Source organism: Rhinopithecus bieti, unplaced genomic scaffold, assembly GCF_001698545.2.
Source record: "Rhinopithecus bieti isolate Rb0 unplaced genomic scaffold, ASM169854v2 scaffold_41913, whole genome shotgun sequence".
In the NCBI taxonomy this organism is placed as follows: domain Eukaryota; kingdom Metazoa; phylum Chordata; class Mammalia; order Primates; family Cercopithecidae; genus Rhinopithecus; species Rhinopithecus bieti.
The window spans coordinates 1,710,689-1,718,335 of NW_016818964.1; positions in this window are offsets into that span (position 1 = coordinate 1,710,689).

A 7,647-nucleotide genomic window follows, 5' to 3' on the forward strand; every position below is an offset into this window, starting at 1 on the left:
TGTTTTGTTTTGTTTTGTTTTTTGAAATGAAGTCTTGCTCTGTTGCCCAGGCTGGAGTGCAGTAGAGCAGTCTCAGCTCACTGCAAGCTCCGCCTCTCGGGTTCAAGCCGTTGTCCCGCCTCAGCCTCCTGAGTTACTGAGACTACAGGCGCCCACCACCACGCCCGGCTAATTTTTGGTATTTTTAGTAGCGACGCAGTTTCACCGTGTTAGCCAGGATGGTCACGATCTCCTTATCTCATGATCCGCCCGCCTCGGCCTCCCAAAGTGCTGGGATTACAGGCATGAGCCACCACGCCCAACCTAATTTTTGTATTTTTAGTAGAAACCCCATGATTTCACCATGTTGGCCAGTCTGGTCTCAAACTCCTGACCTAAAGTGATCTGCCTGCCTCTGCCTCCCAAATTGCTGGGATTACAGCCGTAAGCCACCACGCCTGGCCTGGATGAAGTTCTTTTGGTATCTTCATCTGTAAAGTGGGGATAAATGCCCCACCCAGAGCCACTGAAAAGATTTAAAGGGCCAGCAGAGAACTTGCCTGGAGGACAAAGTATATACAAGGGCATGACCATCCTCAGGCTCACAGGAAGCCCCTTATTTAAGGCCCACCCCAGGGCCCTGCGTCCTTCCCCTGATTACAGCCTCCCCCAAACCCTTCTCCCTTCTGGCCTTCTGAGTTGGAGCTAGGTAAGGCTTGTCCTCACTGGGACTTCCAAGGTGACCACAGATGTCCTCTGTCTCCAGCTCTCAGCTGAACCACTCACTTGCTGTGTGACCTTGCAGGCCACTTAGCCTATTGAGGCCTCAGATCCTCTATCCTACCTCATAAGGTAAACCTTGCTCCCTGAAAGGAGTTGAAAATACAGCCAGGTGCGGTGGTGCACACCTGTAGTACCAACTACTTGGGAGGCTGAGATGGGACGATCGCTTGAGCCCAGGAGTTCGAGGCTGTAGTGCACAATTATCACACCTATGAATAGGAATAGCCTCCACACTCCAGCCTGGGCAACATAGTGAGACCTCATGTCTAATAAATAAAAATTTTTAAGGCCGGGAATGGTGGCATACCTGTAGTCCCAGCTACTCAGGAGGCTGTAGCAGGAGGATTGCTTGAGCCCAGGAGTTTCAGGCCATCCTAGGCAATACTACAAGACCACATCTCAAATAAATAAATAAACCTGCGACCCTCATTTGCCTTCTTTAAAGTTAGAGGGGGCTATGGGGCCTTAAATGTGTGTTGTTATGGGGGCAGTAGTGGAATGGGGAAAGGGTAAGAGTAGTGATGTCTCCCATTGGAACGGGGAGAACAGTCTTTAGCTTCACAAAGACCTGGCTTGGGGGTCCTACTTCAGCTCTTCTCAGCTTGGGCAAGTGACTTAAGTGCTGTCTCCGAGCTCCAAGTGGGAAGAGTAGTGCTTAAAGGACTGTGGTGGCCAGGTGCCATGGCTCACACACCGTGGCTCACAGCACTTTGGGAAGCCAAGGCAGACAGATCATCTGAGATCAGGAGTTCAAGACCAGCCTGGTCAACATGGTAAAACCCTGTCTCTACTAAAACTACAAAAATTAGCCAGGCATGGTGGCAGGCACCTATACTCCCAGCTACTCGGGAAGCCGAGGCAGGAGAATTGCTTGAACCCAGGAGGCGGAGGTTACAGTGAGCTGAGATCGCGCCACTGCACTCCAGCCTGGGGAACAAGAGCGAGACTTCATCTCAAAAAAAAAAAAAAAAAGGGATTGTGATGAGGACTAGAACAGAGTATGAAACTTGGTTCTTAGCAGGCCATCAGAAAAGGTGCCTGTTAATGTCTCGTCCAAGGATTTTTCACTTGAGCCCCAGGTAAATCCTGCTACCCAACCCCAGGGCTACAGGAACCCCTGCAGCTGCCAGAAATTATGTACATAGTGGTCAGAGCTTTCAACAAACCCTCAAAGGGTCTTGTGAACCACCCCAAAAGTTGAGTCACTGATTACTTCAACTTTCTCTTTTTCCAATAATGAAACGGGCTCGGAGAGAGAAGGGGATTTATTCAAAGTCACAGAGCAAGTAGGTGAGAGTTAGAACCAGGATCCTAGAGCCAAAGGTTGTACACACACACACACACAGAGCTCACCGTTCTTCTGGCGATCAGGAGAAGGAAGGAAGGGGTGGGTTCTAGGACTGGGAACCCTGCCTTGGGGGGAACAGGATCTTCCCGCTGCTCAGCTGGAACCAGGGTCCTCCCCACTCTTCTCTGAAATCCTAGGCCGATCATTCTACGTGTTTATCTTTGTTGTAAGGTCTTGGTCATCCCACAGGAGCTCAAGGACTAGGACCACGGTTTAGAGACGTCCCGCCTTGACTAAGGGAGTGGGCCTTTTTGCCTACCCCACCCCTGCCCAATCAAACAGTGTTTGGATATGGGCTGATTCCAGGAATGGACATGACATTGGGCTAAGCATTTATCTGATTCACTACTTGTCAGTTTCTTTCATTTCCAGGAAACCCATCAACTCTTCCCCACTTGACTGTTCTGAGCCAGAACTATCTAAATCGGATCTAATCAGGCTAGTTACCCTCTCCCTCTATGCCCCCAGCTTAAACCGCTTCCCACTGTACTTGGAATAAAGCCAAACTCCTTGACAAGGCCAAGGCCTCCTAGCTTCATCTCCCTCTCTATTCCCATTCCTCTCTGCCTGTCATGCTGGCCTCTTTTAGTCCCTGTGCTCCCTAGGGCCTTTAGACATGCAATTCCTTTTTCTGGAATGTTCTTCCCTCTCTTTGCTTGTTAGCCCATTCACCAGTTCTCAGCTCAGGGGTCCCTTCCCTGCTGTTTCGGTCATCTAGCTCTCTGTAACTCCAGGAGTGGTGATAATTACATTTGACTTTTCACACTGCTTGAGTGCTTGATTAATATTTGTCCCCACCACTAGACTGTAAGCCCCTTGAGGGCAGGGGCTGGGTTATTTTCTGCTCAGCCCTGTATCCCATAGCATACAAGTAGTGCTATAATCCCAGCACTTTGAGAGGCTGAGGTGGGAGGATCACTTGAGCTCAGGAGCTCAAGACCAGCACTGGCAATATAGCAAGACCCATTTCTATTAAAATTTATTTATTTATTTATTTAAGATGTATCATTCTGTCACCCAGGCTGGAGTGCAGTGGTGCAAACTCAGCTCACTGCAGCCTCTGCCTCCCGGGTTCAAGCAATTCTCCTGCCTCAGCCTCTCAAGTTGCATGGGACTACAGGTGTGCACCACCACACCTGGGTAATTTTTGTATTTTTAGTAGAGATGGGGTTTCATCATGTTAACTAGACTGGTCTGGAACTCCTGGCCTCAAGTGATCTGCCCACCTCTGCCTCCCAAAGTGCTGGGGGATTACAGGCATGAGCCACTGAGCCCAGCCAAAATAAAATTTTCTTTTTTTTTTTTTTTGAGATGGAGTCTTGGTCTTGTCACCCAGTCTGGAGTGCAGTGGCATGATTTCGGTTCACTGCAACCTCCACCTCTCAGGTTCAAGCGATTCTCCTGCCTCAGCCTCCCAAGTAGCTGGGATCACAGGCACCTGCCACCACACCCAGCTAATTTGTTGTATTTTTAGTAGAGACGGGTTTTCACCATATTGGCCAGGATGGTCTCAAACTCCTGACCTCAGGTGATCCTCCCGCCTCGGCCTCCCAAAGTGCTGGAATTACAGGCATGAGCCACCAAGCCCTGCCATTTTCTTTTTTTAAATTAGCCAGGTGTGCACATGCCTGTAGTCCCCGCAACTCAGTAGGCTGAGATGAGAGGATTGCTTGAGCCCAGGAGGTTGAGGCTACAGTGAGCCATGGTTGCAATACTGCACTCCAAGCCTGGGTGACACAGCAAAGCCCTGTCTTTAAAAAAAAAAAAAAAAAACTAGATGATGCTAAGAATCTGGGTTCTCTCTGGATTCTAAATGAAGCCAAGCTGCCTCTAAGAGCCCTCTGCATGCAAGAGTGCTCAGGAAATATCGACTGAATGCAGGCTAGGTAAGTTCCTCTAGATGGTCCCAGACCTCTCAGGTGAGAGGGACAATGATTGACACGGAAGTTAAATTTGCTAGTGCAAGACACAGTGGCTGGGCGTGGTGGCTCATGCCTGTAATCCCAGCACTTTGGGAGACCAACACGGGCAGATCAATTGAGGTCAGGAGTTTGAGACCAGCCTGGCCAACATAGTGAAAAGTGTCTCTACGAATAATACAAAAACTTGGCTGGGCACGGTGGCTCACTTGTAATCCCAGCACGTTGAAAGGCCGAGGAGGGCAGATCACCTGAGGTCAGGAGGCCTTGGCCTCCCAACGTCCTGGGATTATAGGCGTGAGCCACTGCACCTGGCCGTGATTGTGTATTATCTGTGATTTATTAACTGCGTGACTGTAGCAAGCTAGTAAATCTGTCCAAACCTTAGTCTTATCATTTATTAAATAGCAGTGATCATCAGACCTAGTTCATAAGATTGTTAAAAAGTTTAAATGGGCCGGGCGCGGTGGCTCAAGCCTGTAATCCCAGCACTTTGGGAGGCCGAGGCGGGCGGATCACGAGGTCAGGAGATCGAGACCATCCTGGCTATCACGGTAAAACCCCGTCTCTACTAAAAACTACAAAACGGGCGAGGTAGCGGCGCCTGTAGTCCCAGCTACCCGGGAGGCTGAGGCAGGAGAATGGCGTGAACCCGGGAGGCGGAGCTTGCAGTGAGCTGAGATCCGGCCACAGCACTCCAGCCCAGGTGACAGAGCGAGACTCCGTCTCAAAAAAAAAAAAAAAAAAGTTTAAATGAAAAACAAATTTTAATAAAATGTTTAAAAAGAAAAGGCTGGGTGCAGTGGTTCACACCTATAATCCCAACAATTTGAGAGTCTGAGGTGGGAGGATTGCTTGAGGCCAGGAGTTCAAGACCAGTCTAGGCAACAGAGTAAAACCCTGTCAAGAAAGAAAGAGAGAGAGAGAGAAAGGGAGAGGGAGTGGGGGAAGGGAACCTACCTCAGCCTCCTGAGTAACTGGGATTACAGGCGCACACCACCACGCCCAGCTAATTTTGTGTGTTTAGTAGAGACAGGGATTCACCATGTGGGCCAGACTGGTCTTGAACTCTTGACCTCAAGAGATCCACCCACTTCAGCCTCTTAAAGTGCTGGGATTACAGGCGTGAGCCACCATGCCTGGCCGACAAGGTCTTATTTTGTTGCCCAGTTTGGTCTCAAACTTGTGGCTTCAAGTGATCCTCCTGTCTCAGACTCCCAAAGTGCTGGGATGACAGATATGAGCCACCATGCCTGGCCCTGCATCTTTTTTTATATACTTTATTTATTTGTTTATTTGTTTTATTTTGGAGATAGAGTCTAGCTCTGTCACCCTTGCTGGAGTGCAGTGGCACAATCTCAGCTCACTGCAATTTCCACCTGCCAGGTTCAGACGATTCTCCTGCCTCAGACTCTGGAGTAGCTGGGATTACAGGTGCATGCCACCATGCCCAGCTAATTTTCATATTTTAATAGAGATGGGGTTTCACCAGGTCGCCCAGGCTGGTCTCGAACTCCTGACTTCAGGTGATCCATCTGCCTCAGCCTCCCAAAGTGCTGAGATTACAGGCATGAGCCACCGTGCCCAGACTATTTTATTTTATTTTATTTTATTTTATTTTATTTTATTTTATTTTATTTTTGAAACTGAGTTGCGCTCTGCTGCCCAGGCTGGAGTGCAGTGGCGTGATCTTGGCTCACTGCAACCTCCACCTCCCAGATTCAAGTGATTCCCCTTCCTCAGCCCCCCCAAGTAGCTGGGATTACAGGTGCTCACCACCACACCTGAATAATTGTTGTATTTTTAGTAGAGACGGGGTTTCTCCATGTTGAGCAGGCTGGTCTCGAACCCCTGACCTCAGGTGATCCACCGCCTCAGCCTCCCAAAGTGCTAGGATTACAGGCATGAGCCACTGCGCCTGGCCACATTTTAATTTTTTTTAAATTAATTTTACTTTAAGTAATACAGACAGGTCTCATTATGTTGCCCAGGCTGGTCTTGAACCTGTGGGCTCAAGTGATCCTCCCGCCTCGGCCTCCAAAAGTGCTGAGATTATAGGCATGAACCACCACACCCAGCCTACATTTTTATTTTTATTTACTTAGTATTATTATTATCATTAGAGATGGGGTCTGCTATTTTGCCCAGGCTGTTCTAAAACTCCTGAGCTCAAGTGATCCTTTCACCTCAGTGTCCCAAGTAGCTGGGACCACAAGTGTACACCACCATGCCTGGCCAGGTGATGTAATGTGGTGTGTATGGTAACTGGTAACCGTGTAGTATAATGCAGTGTGTATGCCGTGTGTTTTTAACTTGCTATATTAGTTTGTTTTCACACTGCTGATAAAGACATAACCAAAACTGGGAACAAAAAGAGGTTTAATTGGACTTACAGTTCCACATGGCTGAGGAGGCCTCAGAATCATGGCAGGAGGGAAAAGGCACTTCTTACATAGTGGCAGCAAGAGAAAAATGAGGAAGAAGCAAAAGTGGAAACCCCTGATAAACCCATCAGATGTTGTGAGACTTATTCACTATCACGAGAATATCACAGGAAAGAATTTTCCCCCATGATTCAATTATCTCCTCCTGGGTCCCTCCCACAACACGTGGGAATTCTGGGAGATACAATTCAAGTTGAGATTTGGGTGGGGACACCACCAAACCATATCACTTGGGTTAAAAACCCAAGTGTAGGGGCTGGGCTCGGTGGCTCACGCCCAGCACTTTGGGAGGCCGAGGCAGGCGGACCATCTGAGTGTGGGAGTTTGAGACCAGCCTGACCAACATGGAGAAACCCCATCTCCACTAAAAATTAGCCAGGTGTGGTGGTACATGTCTGTAATCTCAGCTACTCAGGAGGTGGAGGCAGGAGAATTGTTTGAACCCCAGAGGCAGAGATTGCGGTGAGTCAGGATCACACATTGCATTCCAGCCTGGGCAACAAGAGCAAAGCTCTGTCTCAAAAACATAAAACAAAACCAAAAAAACCCCAAGTGTAATGCAATGTGTATGGTAGGCTGCTGCTAAGTAAAGAAAGTAAGGGACTACGTGCACACAGATGCGTTTGTGTGAATGGAGAACGCCTCAGTCTGAAAAGATGCACAATAAACCATTTGTCTTTTAAAAATAACATTTATTTTTTGAGACGGAGTTTCGCTCTTGTTGCCCAGGCTGGAGTACAATGGCATGATCTCGGCTCGCCACAACCTTGGGCTCCTGGATTCAAGCGATTCTCCTGCCTCAGCCTCCCAAGTAGCTGGGATTACAGGCATGCGCCACTAAGCCCGGCTAATTTTGTATTTTCAGTAGAGAAGGGGTTTCTCCATGTTGGTCAGGCTGGTCTCGAACTCCTGACCTCAGATGATTCGTCCACCTTAGCCTCCCAAAGTGCTGGGATTACAGGCATGGGCCACCATTCCCAGCAAAATAACATTTTAAAATGGAACCCAGTTAGTGTTACATACTTAAAAACATTGGCGGCCGGGCGCGGTGGCTCAAGCCTGTAATCCCAGCACTTTGGGAGGCTGAGACGGGCGGATCACGAGGTCAGCAGATCGAGACCATCCTGGCTAACCCTGTGAAACCCCGTCTCTACTAAAAAAAAATACAAAAAAC